The sequence below is a fragment of the Xyrauchen texanus genome, unplaced genomic scaffold (assembly GCF_025860055.1).
Source record: "Xyrauchen texanus isolate HMW12.3.18 unplaced genomic scaffold, RBS_HiC_50CHRs HiC_scaffold_443, whole genome shotgun sequence".
In the NCBI taxonomy this organism is placed as follows: domain Eukaryota; kingdom Metazoa; phylum Chordata; class Actinopteri; order Cypriniformes; family Catostomidae; genus Xyrauchen; species Xyrauchen texanus.
Window position 1 is genome coordinate 13,372 of NW_026266411.1, and position 15,969 is coordinate 29,340.

The 15,969-nt window shown below is 39.4% G+C and overlaps 1 long non-coding RNA gene across 1 annotated transcript; it reads right to left on the bottom strand.

Moving 5' to 3' along the window:
- Positions 1–961: 961 nt before the first annotated feature.
- On the bottom strand, positions 962–1,730 carry LOC127642175 (uncharacterized). The gene is made up of 4 exons (XR_007970311.1): positions 1,590–1,730; positions 1,264–1,322; positions 1,115–1,177; positions 962–1,035 (listed from the first exon to the last, which is right to left on the bottom strand). It is a non-coding gene; the product is annotated as an uncharacterized LOC127642175 (long non-coding RNA).
- Positions 1,731–15,969: the final 14,239 nt, after the last annotated feature.

Genomic DNA, 15,969 nt, shown 5'->3' on the forward strand with positions numbered 1-15,969 from the left:
TGGCTCCTTAATATTGGTGTTACAAATAATAAACTTATTGTTCTCCACAGGTAATATGTGATGCAACCCACCTCATCACTAATGTTGAGGCAAAATGGCCTGGGTCTGTACATGATGCCAGAATATTTAGAGAGTCATCTCTGTGCAACAAATTTCAACAGGGTACGTTTTGTTAGACAAATGCTTGTAGTCTTTATTACGTTTACAAAACACCTCAAACATTACAGGACACTTCTATGGTTACTTGCTGGGGACAGAGGATACCCTTGCCTCCCCTATATGAGGACACCCTACCCTGATCCTAAGCCTGGACCACAGACACGCTTCAACCTGTCTCACAGCAGAACATGGGCCAAGGTGGAGATGACAATAGGCATTCTGAAGGCGAGGTTTCAGTGTCTGCGTGGGCTCAGGGTCACTCCAAATAGGGCATGTGACATCACATTTGCTTGTGTGGTACTTCACAACATTGCCACAATAAGAGGAGAGAGGCATCCCCCCTGTCCTGATGACAATGACCTAGAACAACACCCATTGAATCTAGCAGACCACAGAGATGGCAGAATGCTTAGAGACATGATTTGTCAAAATCACTTTATTTAATCTGTTCTATTTCTTCATATGCTGAAATAAGAGACATGACAGATTTGTATTTATTGCTTTATACACACACAAAAAAAATAAAATAAAAAATAACAGATTCATGTTCACATATGATTCTTTTCACCTTAAGGAGATGCTCCAGTAGTTCTATTTCAAGTTTGGCCTTTTTAATGGCCAGCCTTTTCTCCTCTAGCTGAAGCTGTATAAGGTCCATGTCCATGTCAGTTTTTTTAATTTGCCTTAATAGATGGACCTTATACAGCTCCTTTGCAGACAACTAGGAAGGCAAAGTAAATAAGATGGTTAAAGAAGAAAATCTGCCACATAGTAACATTATGTAAATAAGGACAACCAGGGACAAGTTCTTACACTGCTAAGATTATGTGTAGAGGTAGATGGACCCTCATCTGCATGTACATCCCCAGCTAGATTCTGTCACAGGACAAATGACACATTTTTCACTCCATCTATGCTATGCAATGCTATGCATTGTCCAGTATATGCATCATACCTCTGTGGGTCTCCCAGCACTTTCTAATTCAGTCACAGCAGATGTGGTCTCTTCATCATCATTCTAGAGTGGAAATATGCAAGGTTACTTTGTCTGGCAGACAAAGTGAAAGATCTAAAAGCAACTGGTTCTTAAAATGCACCACTAACAATTGTGACAGACTGTGTGGTTTCAGGAGGATCCAATAATACAATGCGTCCATCAGCAACTGCAAGAAAAAAAAAGATACTCAATGTGTAAATTACTAAAGTATGACAGACACTGAATAAAGGCATTAGGAACATGCAAGAATAAAAAAAAAACAGATTACTGTATACAGCATATGCTGTAAAATAGAATATGTATGCATAATGCACAAGTGAAACAATGACTGCATTTGGGAAGCATTTAGCCTTCTTCCTAATGACAAGAGTTAATTATCGTTTTGTCCAAACGTATGACTAAATAATCACAAGTACTAATATGGTATACCTACATTGTACCAAGTCACTTGAGTTGTTGTGGGAGGTAGCAAAGTCTGACGAAGTGCCCTCTGGAATACCATCGACCACAGGGCGACCTTTATTAAGTGAAAGAGCCAACTCCTCAGATGGGGTGAGAGGAGGTGGAGGTGGACCCAGGGGCGTGTCTAGAGCATTTTCAGTGGGGGGGCCATGCTGGGGCACTGCCTCCAAACGGGATGGCCGCCAATGACCAAAAAAAAAGCTAAATTCTACAGTATATTACGTAAATCCTATTGATTTTATTGTTTTTTTTTTAACTTGAATAAAGTTACTTGTAAACAAATGTAGTAATAAAGCACATTTTTGATTAATTTAGTTTTTTTGTCATCCCTGTATATATCCATTAAGTTAAATTTGAGAGCCAGTGTTTATTATTTTTAGTGTTTTCATAAAACTAACAAGTTTATAAAATAAAAGCAATTTTAATAATGAGCCATTTTAAAAACCCAGAAGCAGAAACGATGTCAACTATTTTCTTTTAATTAGTTTGGCCATTACAATATACAGTAGTTTTATTCACAATCTCTTTCAAATAATACTAATAAAAAAAAAAAAATTCCCCCACTGTAATAATTCACATTTTTTGGCCAAAACATCATAGTGTTTCATTCAACATTTTTTCAGATTAATTTACAAAAAAGCTGAGTTACACAGAGTTAAAGTTTTAGCACTGTAACAGTTCAAATGAAAACACCACAGTTTAAAAATAAAATATGGAACCATTACATTGTGCTCTGCTAATATATTAAAGAACAGTCTTTAGTTTAGAAACAATAAAAACAGTAGGAGAGAGAGAGAGGAAAACAGTCGAAAAAGAAAGAAGGCAGACCTCAACTAAAACAGCTGGATTCTTCTGTTTCGGTGGTGACTGGCAAGCTCACCATTATTATTTATAATGGTTGCAGAGTTATTATCTATATTGATTAAAAATAATGGTGTTGAAGATCTTTCAGTGTTGGATAGACATATACTTATAAGTCAGTTTGCTGACTATACAACATTGTTTCTAAAGAATGAATATCAAATTCCATTAGCTTTACATTCTATTAACCAGTTTTCTAAAGCTTCGGGGCTACATTTAAACCTAAACAAATGTGTAATGTTAACACTGCATGAGTTTCCTTTGCAATCATTATCTAATATACAAATTAAAAGGGAAGTTAAATATTTGGGGATTATTATTTCTAAAGATAAAGATGTTATGGAGAATAAAAATGTGTTGAATAACATAGATAAATGTAAGTCCATATTGAATAGATGGCTGCAGAGGGATCTTACAATTTTTGGAAGGGATCTTTTATCTAAAATGGATAGTTTGTCCAGACTCATCTATCCAGCCTTCTCCTTGCCCATATCGACACGAATGATTAAATGAATAAATAAGGTGAATTTTTTATTTATTTGGAGAAATAAGTGTCAGTACATTAGAAAGGAGGACATGATTAAAAAATATGAAGACGGTGGGGTGAATGCTATCGACATTATGAATGGTGTTTTGAAATTGAAATGGTTAAAATCCTTCATTCAAAATAGCCACTCCTTTTGGTTTATTGTCCCCAATGCTATCTTTAACAAACTGGGGGGAATACACTTTCTGTTATGTTGTGACTTTGAGTGCACCTCGTTACCAGTTAAACTTTCAGCCTTTCATCAGCAAGTGCTGCTCTATTGGAAACTATTGTTCAAACATAACTTCACTCCTCACAACACTCCAGTTTGGAATAGTAGATATATAAAATTTGGCAGAAAATCTGTATATCTTGAGAAATGGATATCTAAAGGGATTTGGGCTATTGCCCATTTCTTGGATGATAATGGAAATTTGTTACTGTATAGAGAGTTTTGTAAGAAATTCCAAGTACAGTGTACCGTTAATATTTTTAATAGAATGATTAGAGCTATACCAATTCCGTTAAGATTAATGGTTAAAGAAGACATGTTGTACTCCAAAATCTCCCCAGTACTGAGACAGCTATCCTTAGAAGGTTATGATTTTTGTGATAAAAAATGTACAAATAGAGTCATTAGAATTTTTTTTTTTACAGGCTTATTACCCAAACCCAATTAGACGGGAATACGTGCTTAAATATTTTGATAAGGTTGAAATAAAAAAATTAGGAAAAATGATTTGTCTTCTCCCTCCTAAAGCTAAGGAGGTGAACTTCAAAATGTTTAATGAGATTTATCCTACTAAAGAATTTTTAAGATTGAAATTTAAATTTGATGTGAATAATTGTGTTTTTTGTGAAACAAATATTGAAAATCTAGAACATGTCTTCTTTGATTGAGATATGGTGCAACCCTTTTGGAGTGAGGTGCAGAATTGGTTAAGGTCTAGGAGGGTTGAACTCCCACCTCTCACGTGGAAGTTAATTAGGTTTGGTGTTTGTCTGGAAAACAAAGATTGTGATTTTGTTATTAATTTCTTGTTATGTTTTGGAAAGGTTTTTCATTCATAAATGCAGATGGTTTAAATCTAAACCCAACTTTAATCACTGGATGAATGAGGTTAAACTCTTGTGCAAATCTTTAAAATTTGTTAAAAATCGGAAAGCCCTTAAACTGATTTCTCTTTTGGATACTTTTAAATTAATTTAAAAAGTCCCTTTTTATTTATTTTTTCATTTTATTTATTTTTGTTTTTTTTCTATTTAATTATTGGTTTGTTCATAGTGTGTTTTCTGTTCTTTGTACTAGCTATGCTCAAACTATGGCTGAACAATTGAGGTTATATTCAGAGATTTGTTGATGTACCTTGTTTGTTTGTGTTGTTGAAGGATAACAGTAGTTATTTGAGAAAATTGTTATGTATATTTTGATAAGTCACTTTTGATTTGTATCCTTTTTTTTGGCAATAAAGATGACTTTATTAAGCTTTAAAAAAAAAAAACTTTGAATCACGAACTTCAGTAGAGTCTATAAACTGATTGGCCATAAAATGAACCAATCACAAGACGTCTTATGGGGGGGCACCTGGGGTGGCCAATCGAATTTCGGTGGGGGGGGTGCCCCCCCTGGCCACCACGTAGACCCGCCCCTGAACAGACATACCCCGAGTAAGCAGGTTTTGGGTTAATCAACCCATAGTTCGAACGCAAAGAATTATGGGTATGTTTGGCCCGTTTACTTGGGCTGGCATCGCATAGCAGGCTGTTCTGGCATGAAAATAATAAAAAAATTAGCATGGAAAACTGAATATAATCCTACAAAATGCAGCGGGCTAAAGAAAACATTGTCGGACCATACCGCCTAAAATGAAATCCTAATGCAAAGACGAGGTATGACGAGAAAATAAAGAGAATCAAAGGACTGGATGCTTACGAGCATAGTGACTGGTCAGGGGACGTAAACCTAAAGTTGCCCAACTTCCAGCACCCATATATATATATATATATATATACACTCACCTAAAGGATTATTAGGAACACCATACTAATACTGTGTTTGACCCCACTTTCGCTTTCAGAACTGCCTTAATTCTACGTGGCATTGATTCAACAAGGTGCTGAAAGCATTCTTTAGAAATGTTGGCCCATATTGATAGGATAGCATCTTGCAGTTGATGGAGATTTGTGGGATGCACATCCAGGGCACGAAGCTCCCGTTCCACCACATCCCAAAGATGCTCTATTGGGTTGAGATCTGGTGACTGTGGGGGCCATTTTAGTACAGTGAACTCATTGTCATGTTCAAGAAACCAATTTGAAATGATTCAAGCTTTGTGACATGGTGCATTATCCTGCTGGAAGTAGCCATCAGAGGATGGGTACATGGTGGCCATAAAGGGATGGACATGGTCAGAAACAATGCTCAGGTAGGCCGTGGCATTTAAACGATGCCCAATTGGCACTAAGGGGCCTAAAGTGTGCCAAGAAAACATCCCCCACACCATTACACCACCACCAACAGCCTGCACAGTGGTAACAAAGCATGATGGATCCATGTTCTCATTCTGTTTACGCCAAATTCTGACTCTACCATCTGAATGTCTCAACAGAAATCGAGACTCATCAGACCAGGCAACATTTTTCCAGTCTTCAACTGTCCAATTTTGGTGAGCTCTTGCAAATTGTAGTCTCTTTTTCCTATTTGTAGTGGAGATGAGTGGTACCCGGTGGGGTCTTCTGCTGTTGTAGCCCATCCGCCTCAAGGTTGTGCGTGTTGTGTCTTCACAAATGCTTTGCTGCATACCTCGGTTGTAACGAGTGGTTATTTCAGGCAAAGTTGCTCTTCTATCAGCTTGAATCAGTCGGCCCATTCTCCTCTGACCTCTAGCATCAACAAGGCATTTTCGCCCACAGGACTGCCGCATACTGGATGTTTTTCCCTTTTCACACCATTCTTTGTAAACCCTAGAAATGGTTGTGCGTGAAAATCCCAGTAACTGAGCAGATTTTGAAATGCTCAGACCGGCCCGTCTGGCACCAACAACCATGCCACGCTCAAAATTGCTTAAATCACCTTTCTTTCCCATTCTGACATTCAGTTTGGAGTTCAGGAGATTGTCTTGACCAGGACCACACCCCTAAATGCATTGAAGCAACTGCCATGTGATTGGTTGATTAGATAATTGCATTAATGAGAAATTGAACAGGTGTTCCTAATAATCCTTTAGGTGAGTGTATGTACATCTACATGATATTAAGTGTTAGTGCATACATGCACATGTCTGTGACTTATCACCCACAACCTACCTCATACATTTCCAGTTATCTTTTCTATGGACTCTTTATAATGTAAATGTCTTCATCTAAATGTATTTACATGTTAAATATGTAAAGAAACTGAAATTAAGTTGGTTGTTACTACTATTTAATTTATGTAATTGTGTTTGCAACCAAATTACACTGATTTTGCACAATTCTTCCTTAATACAGATAAAGGAGGCAGAATTTCATTCAGTCTTTGTGTATTTTATTTACAGAGATGGCTAAAAATCATTACATGTGAGAAGTGACATTACAAAATCTTAAAAAAAAAACTATTTACATATTAGATGTGAGCATGGTGTATAATTCTAACACGACAGCTTCACAACAATACTTGGACACATATTGGTCAAAGCACAGCACACAACCAAAATTTTATCCAGCGAAGTCTTATCCTCCCCCCTTACAAGGCACCACAAATCCCAGGCGTATTGTGTCATTTAATATGATAAACTTAGAGCGCATACACCCTATCACTCGCTCCATGTGGATCCTGACATGAGCCAACTTCCTGGTCTGTTCCACATCTTTTGCATTAAGTTGGCTGTGGCCCCTGGTGAAGGCAGGTATTTTCAGTGTAGCACCCACAAGGGCAACTTTTTCTTTAATATCAGTGCCCGGCGATGGGGATGGATTCACAGGACCTTCCATCTCAGTTGCAGGTGTAGTGCAAGCAGCAATGCGGATTCCTCCTCAAAATGGCAAATCATTTAAAATTGATCAGTAGATGGTTGGGGATAAACCCTCCCAATTAAGGAATTCAAAAAAAACATGTCTTTGTCTGAATCCTAAATGAAACATTTTCAATGTACAGGAAAATACATACCGGACCTTATGGATCCTTGAGGCTTTTTTGTTCCCAATGAGAAATGAGGCATGTACACCAAGTTTCAGAAGAATTGGACAAATGGCGTGGAAATGGTATCACTTTGAAAATATTTTTTGGGGGCATGGCCTGTAGCGCCACCTATGGTCGAATGTGGGCCATTCTTGGTTTGTGGGTTCCTGTTGGCCTGTAGTATCAATGTACAAAATTAGAAAATATTTGACCAGAAAATGGGAATTTTGGAGTGGCCTGTATCGCCCCCTAGGGGCGAATGTGGGCCATTCTTGGTTTGTGGGTTCCTGTCGGCCTGTAGTATCAATGTACCAAATTAGAAAATGTTTGACCAGAAAACGGGAATTTTGGCGTGGCCTTTAGCGCCCCCAGTGGCAAATGTCGGCCATTCATGGTTTGTGGGTTCCTGTTGGCCTGTAGTACCATTGTACCAAATTAGAAAATGTTTGACCAGAAAACGGGAATTTTGGCGTGGCCTTTAGCGCCCCCTAGTGGCGAATGTCGGCCATTCATGGTTTGTGGGTTCCTGTTGGCCTGTAGTACCATTGTACCAAATTAGAACATTTTAGACCAGAAAATGCGAATTTCGGCATGGCCTGTAGCGCCCCCTAGTGGCGAATGTTGGCCATTCTTTGCGCAGTACTTCAGAGTGATGTCAACTTTAAGCATATTAGGTTTGAAAAACCATCAGTCAAAATTACATTTGATTTATTGACACATATATATTGTTAAAATTTGGACATTTACATAAACACGCCCCTTTCAGCCATTTTGTATCGTATTCATTTTTCCTAAGTAACATTTTCAAAGACTTCAATTCTACACAAGTGTACCAAATTTCAAGTCAATTGGAGCTACGGTTCAGGAGAAGAAGAATTTTGTAGGTTTTCACAAATTTTCAACGTACGGGAAAATCCATCATGGCGGAAGTTATGGGTCCTTGAGGCTTTTTTGTTCCTCATGAGGAATGAGGCATGTACACCAAGTTTCAGAAGATTTGGACAAATGGCGTGGAAATGGTATCACTTTGAAAATATTTTTTTTGGGCCTGGCCTATAGCGCCACCTATGGGCGAATGTGGACCATTCTTGGTTTGGGGGTACCCGTTTGCATGGAGTATCAATGTGCCAATTTAGAAAACTTTTGACAAGTGACTTTTTGAGATATTGGGGGTCAAGGAGAATAATAATAATAATAATAAATATAGCTGCAAGCAGCAATGCGGATTCCTACTCAAAATGGCAAATCATTTAAAATTGATCAGTAGATGGTTGGGGATAAACCCTCCCAATTAAGGAATTCAAAAACATGTCTTTGTCTGAATCCTAAACGAAACATTTTCAATGTACAGGAAAATCCATACCGGACCTTATGGATCCTTGAGGCTTTTTTGTTCCCAATGAGAAATGAGGCATGTACACCAAGTTTCAGAAGAATTGGTTAAATGGCTTGGAAATGGTATCACTTTGAAAAATTTTTTGGGGCATGGCCTGTAGCGCCACCTATGGTCAAATGTGGGCCATTCTTGGTTTGTGGGTTCCTGTTGGCCTGTAGTATCAATGTACAAAATTAGAAAATATTTGACCAGAAAATGGGAATTTCGGCATGGCCTGTAGCGCCCCCTAGGGGTGAATGTTGGCCATTCTTGGTTTTTGGGTTCCTGTTGGCCTGTAGTATCAATGTACCAAATTAGAACATTTTTGACCAGAAAACGGGAATTTTGGCGTGGCCTTTAAGCTCCCTAGTGGCTGAATGTCGGCCATTCTTGGTTTGTGGGTTCCTGTTGGCCTGTAGTACCATTGTACCAAATTAGAACATTTTAGACCAGAAAATGGGAATTTCGGCATGGCCTGTAAGCCCCCTAGGGGCTGAATGTTGGCCATTCTTTGCACAGTACTTCAGAGTGATGTCATCTTGAAGCATGTTAGGTTTGAAAAACCATCAGTCAAAATTACATTTGATTTATTGACACGTATATATTGTTAAAATTTGGACATTTACATAAACACGCCCCTTTCAGCCATTTTGTATCAGTATTCATTTTTCCTAACTATCGTTTTCAAAGACTTCAATTCTACACATGTGTACCAAATTTCAAGTCAATTGGAGCTACGGTTCAGGAGAAGAAGAGTTTTGTAGGTTTTCGCAAATTTTCAACGTACGGGAAAATCCATCATGGCGGAAGTTATGGGTTCTTGAGGCTTTTTTGTTCCCCATGAGAAATGAGGCATGTACACCAAGTTTCAGAAGATTTGGACAAATGGCGTGGAAATGGTATCACTTTGAAAATATTTTTTTTGGGCGTGGCCTGTAGCGCCACCTATGGGCGAATGTTGACCATTCTTGGTTTGGGGGTACCCGTTGGCATGGACTATCAATGTGCCAATTTAGAAAACTTTTGACCAGTGACTTTTTGAGCTATTTGGGCTCAAGGAGAAGAATAATAACAATAATAATAATAAATATAGCTGCAAGCAGCAATGCGGATTCCTCCTCAAAATGGCAAATCATTTCAAATTGATCAGTAGAGGGTTGGGGTTAAACCCTCTCAATGGATGAATCTAAAAAACATGTATTTCTGTCTGAATCCTAAACGAAACATTTTCAGTCTACAGGAAAATCCATCATACCTTATGGATCCTTGAGGTGTTTTTGTTCCCAATGAGAAATGAGGCATGTACACCAAGATTCAAAAGAATTGGTTAAATGGCGTGGAAATGGTATCACTTTGAAAATATTTTTTGGGGCGTGGCCTGTAGCGCCTCCTATGGGCAAATGTGGGTCATTCTTGGTTTGTGGGTTCCTGTTGGCCTGTAGTATCAATGTACATAATTAGAAAATATTTGACCAGAAAATGGGACTTTTGGGAATTACCTGTAGCGCCCCTAGGGGTGAATGTTGGCCATTCTTGGTTTGAGGGTTCCTGTTGACCTGTAGTATCAATGTACCAAATTAGAACATTTTTGACCATAAAATGGGAATTTCAGGTGGCCTCTAGTGCTCCCTAGGGGCGAATGTGGGCCATTCTTTGTTTGTGGGTTCCTGTTGGCCAGTAGTATCAATGTACCATATTAGAAAATTTTTGACCAGAAAACGAAATTTTGGGAGTGGCCTGTAGTGCCCCTAATGGCTGAATGTGGGCCATACTTGGTTTGTGGGTTCCTGTTGGCCTGTAGTATCAATGTACCAAATTATAACTTTTTGACCAGAAAATGGGAATTTCGGCTTGGCCTCTAGCGCCACCTAGTGGTGAATGTCGGTCATTCTTGGTTTGTGGATTCCTTTTGGCCTGTACTATTAATGTACCAAATTAGAACATTTTTGACCAGAAAATGGGAATTTTGGCATGGCCTGTAGTGCCCCCTAGGGGCGAATGTTGGCCATTCTTGGTTTGAGGGTTCCTGTTGACCTGCAGTATCAATGTACCAAATTAGAACGTTCTTGACCAGAAAACGAAATTTTGGAGTAGCCTGTAGCGCCCCTAAGGGCGAATGTGGGCCACACTTGGTATGTGGGTTCCTGTTGGCCTGTAGTATCAAAGTACCAAATTAGAAAATTTTTGACCAGAAAATGGGAATTTTGGCTTGTCCTGTAGTGCCCCTAGTGGCAAATGTCGGTCATTCTTGGTTTGTGGATTCCTGTTGGCCTGTACTATTCTTGTACCGAATTAGAACATTTTTGACCAGAAAATGGGAATTTTGGCTTGTCCTGTAGTGCCCCTAGTGGCGTATGTCGGTCATTCTTGGTTTGTGGATTCCTGTTGGCCTGTACTATTAATTTACCAAATTAGAAAATTTTTGACCAGAAAATGGGAATTTTGGCATGGCCATTCTTTGCACAGTACTTCAGAGTGATGTCATCTTTAAGCATGTTAGGTTTGAAAAACCATCAGTCAAAATTACATTTGATTTATTGACACGTATATATTGTTAAAATTTGGACATTTACATAAACACGCCCCTTTCAGCCATTTTGTATCGTATTCATTTTTCCTAAGTAACGTTTTCAAGGATGTCCATTCTACACATGTGTACCAAATTTCAAGGCAATTGGAGCTACGGTTCAGGAGAAGAAGAGTTTTGTAGGTTTTCGCAAATTTTCAACGTACGGGAAAATCCATCATGGCGGAAGTTATGGGTTCTTGAGGCTTTTTGTTCCCCATGAGGAATGAGGCATGTACACCAAATTTCAGAAGATTTGGACAAATGGCGTGGAAATTGTATCACTTTGAATTTTGTTTTTTGGGCGTGGCCTGTAGCGCCACCTATGGGCGAATGTGGGCCATTCTTGGTTTGGGGGTACCCGTTGGCATGGAGTATCAATGTGCCAATTTAGAAAAATTTTGACCAGTGACTTTTTGAGCTATTGGGGCTCAAGGAGAAGAATAATAATAATAATAATAATAAATATAGCTGCAAGCAGCAATGCGGATTCCTCCTCAAAATGGCAAATCATTTAAAATTGATCAGTAGATGGTTGGGGATAAACCCTCCCAATTAAGGAATTCAAAAAAACATGTCTTTGTCTGAATCCTAAACGAAACATTTTCAATGTACAGGAAAATCCATACCGGACCTTATGGATCCTTGAGGCTTTTTTTGTTCCCAATGAGAAATGAGGCATGTACACCAAGTTTCAGAAGAATTGGACAAATGGCGTGGAAATGGTATCACTTTGAAAATATTTTTTTGGGGCGTGGCCTGTAGCACCACCTATGGGCGAATGTGGGCCATTCTTGGTTTGGGGGTTCCTGTTGGCCTGTAGTATCAATGTACAAAATTAGAAAATATTTGACCAGAAAATGGGAATTTTGGAGTGGCCTGTAGCGCCCCCTAGGGGCGAATGTGGGCCATTCTTGGTTTGTGGGTTCCTTTTGGCCTGTAGAATCAATGTACCAAATTAGAAAATGTTTGACCAGAAAATGGGACTTTTGGGAATTACCTGTAGCGCCCCTAATGGCTGAATGTTGGCCATTCTTGGTTTGTGGGTTCCTGTTGGCCTGTAGTACCATTGTACCAAATTAGAACATTTTAGACCAGAAAATGGGAATTTCGGCATGGCCTGTAGCGCCCCTAGGGGTGAATGTTGGCCATTCTTGGTTTGTGGGTTCCTGTTGGCCTGTAGTATCAATGTACCAAATTAGAACATTTTTGACCAGAAAGCGGGAATTTTGGCGTGGCCTTTAAGCCCCCTAGTGGCTGAATGTCGGCCATTCTTGGTTTGTGGGTTCCTGTTGGCCTGTAGTACCATTGTACCAAATTAGAACATTTTAGACCAGAAAATGGGAATTTCGGCATGGCCTGTAAGCCCCCTAGGGGCGAATGTTGGCCATTCTTTGCGCAGTACTTCAGAGTGATGTCATCTTGAAGCATGTTAGGTTTGAAAAACCATCAGTCAAAATTACATTTGATTTATTGACACGTATATATTGTTAAAATTTGGACATTTACATAAACACGCCCCTTTCAGCCATTTTGTATCGTATTCATTTTTCCTAAGTAGCGTTTTCAAAGACTTCAATTCTACACATGTGTACCAAATTTCAAGTCAATTGGAGCTACGGTTCAGGAGAAGAAGAGTTTTGTAGGTTTTCGCAAATTTTCAACGTACGGAAAAATCCATCATGGCGGAAGTTATGGGTTCTTGAGGCTTTTTTGTTCCCCATGAGAAATGAGGCATGTACACCAAGTTTCAGGAGATTTGGACAAATGGCGTGGAAATGGTATCACTTTGAAAATATTTTATTTGAGCGTGGCCTGTAGCGCCACCTATGGGCGAATGTTGACCATTATTGGTTTGGGGGTACCCGTTGGCATGGACTATCAATGTGCCAATTTAGAAAACTTTTGACCAGTGACTTTTTGAGCTATTTGGGCTCAAGGAGAATAATAATAATAATAATAATAATAAATATAGCTGCAAGCAGCAATGCTGATTCCTCCTCAAAATGGCAAATCATTTCAAATTGATCAGTAGAGGGTTGGGGTTAAACCCTCTCAATGGATGAATCCAAAAAACATGTATTTCTGTCTGAATCCTAAGCGAAACATTTTCAGTCTACAGGAAAATCCATCATACCTTATGGATCCTTGAGGCGTTTTTGTTCCCAATGAGAAATGAGGCATGTACACCAAGATTCAAAAGAATTGGTTAAATGGCGTGGAAATGGTATCACTTTGAAAATATTTTTTGGGGTGTGGCCTGTAAGCGCCTCCTATGGGCAAATGTGGGTCATTCTTGGTTTGTGGGTTCCTGTTGGCCTGTAGTATCAATGTACATAATTAGAAAATATTTGACCAGAAAATGGGACTTTTGGGAATTACCTGTAGCGCCCCTAGGGGTGAATGTTGGCCATTCTTGGTTTGAGGGTTCCTGTTGACCTGTAGTATCAATGTACCAAATTAGAACATTTTTGACCATAAAATGGGAATTTCAGCGTGGCCTCTAGTGCCCCCTAAGGGCTGAATGTTAGCCATTCTTTGTTTGTGGGTTCCTGTTGGCCAGTAGTATCAATGTACCATATTAGAAAATTTTTGACCAGAAAACGAAATTTTGGGAGTGGCCTGTAAGCCCCCTAATGGCGAATGTGGGCCATACTTGGTTTGTGGGTTCCTGTTGGCCTGTAGTATCAATGTACCAAATTATAACTTTTTGACCAGAAAATGGGAATTTCGAGCGGCCTCTAAGCGCCACCTAGTGGTGAATGTCGGTCATTCTTGGTTTGTGGATTCCTTTTGGCCTGTACTATTAATGTACCAAATTAGAACATTTTTGACCAGAAAATGGGAATTTCGGCATGGCCTGTAGTGCCCCTAAGGGCGAATGTTAGCCATTCTTGGTTTGAGGGTTCCTGTTGACCTGCAGTATCAATGTACCAAATTAGAGCGTTTTTGACCAGAAAGCGAAATTTTGGAGTAGCCTGTAGCGCCCCTAAGGGCGAATGTGGGCCACACTTGGTATGTGGGTTCCTGTTGGCCTGTAGTATCAAAGTACCAAATTAGAAAATTTTTGACCAGAAAATGGGAATTTTGGCTTGTCCTGTAGTGCCCCTAGTGGCGAATGTGGGTCATTCTTGGTTTGTGGATTCCTGTTGGCCTGTACTATTCTTGTGCGAATTAGAACATTTTTGACCAGAAAATGGGAATTTTGGCTTGTCCTGTAGTGCCCCTAATTGGCGTATGTCGGTCATTCTTGGTTTGTGGATTCCTGTTGGCCTGTACTATTAATTTACCAAATTAGAACATTTTTGACCAGAAAATGGGAATTTTGGCATGGCCATTCTTTGCACAGTACTTCAGAGTGATGTCATCTTTAAGCATGTTAGGTTTGAAAAACCATCAGTCAAAATTACATTTGATTTATTGACACGTATATATTGTTAAAATTTGGACATTTACATAAACACGCCCCTTTCAGCCATTTTGTATCGTATTCATTTTTCCTAAGTAGCGTTTTCAAGGATGTCCATTCTACACATGTGTACCAAATTTCAAGTCAATTGGAGCTACGGTTCAGGAGAAGAAGAGTTTTGTAGGTTTTCAGCAAATTTTCAGCGTCGGGAAAATCCATCATGGCGGAAGTTATGGGTTCTTGAGGCTTTTTGTTCCCCATGAGGAATGAGGCATGTACACCAAATTTCAGAAGATTTGGACAAATGGCGTGGAAATTGTATCACTTTGAATTTTGTTTTTTGGGCGTGGCCTGTAGCGCCACCTATGGGCGAATGTGGGCCATTCTTGGTTTAGGGGTACCCGTTGGCATGGAGTATCAATGTGCCAATTTAGAAAATTTTGACCAGTGACTTTTTGAGCTATTGGGGCTCAAGGAGAAGAATAATAATAAATATAGCTGCAAGCAGCAATGCGGATTCCTCCTCAAAATGGCAAATCATTTCAAATTGATCAGTAGAGGGTTGGGGTTAAACCCTCTCAATGGATGAATCCAAAAAACATGTATTTCTGTCTGAATCCTAAGCGAAACATTTTCAGTCTACAGGAAAATCCATCATACCTTATGGATCCTTGAGGCGTTTTTGTTCCCAATGAGAAATGAGGCATGTACACCAAGATTCAAAAGAATTGGTTAAATGGCGTGGAAATGGTATCACTTTGAAAATATTTTTTGGGGACGTGGCCTGTAGCGCCTCCTATGGGCAAATGTGGGTCATTCTTGGTTTGTGGGTTCCTGTTGGCCTGTAGTATCAATGTACATAATTAGAAAATATTTGACCAGAAAATGGGACTTTTGGGAATTACCTGTAGCGCCCCTAGGGGTGAATGTTGGCCATTCTTGGTTTGAGGGTTCCTGTTGACCTGTAGTATCAATGTACCAAATTAGAACATTTTTGACCATAAAATGGGAATTTCAGGTGGCCTCTAGTGCCCCCTAGAGGCGAATGTTGGCCATTCTTTGTTTGTGGGTTCCTGTTGGCCAGTAGTATCAATGTACCATATTAGAAAATTTTTGACCAGAAAACGAAATTTTGGGAGTGGCCTGTAGCGCCCCTAATGGCGAATGTGGGCCATACTTGGTTTGTGGGTTCCTGTTGGCCTGTAGTATCAATGTACCAAATTATAACTTTTTGACCAGAAAATGGGAATTTCGGCTTGGCCTCTAAGCGCCACCTAGTGGTGAATGTCGGTCATTCTTGGTTTGTGGATTCCTTTTGGCCTGTACTATTAATGTACCAAATTAGAACATTTTTGACCAGAAAATGGGAATTTCGGCATGGCCTGTAGTGCCCCCTAGAGGCTGAATGTTGGCCATTCTTGGTTTGAGGGTTCCTGTTGACCTGCAGTATCAATG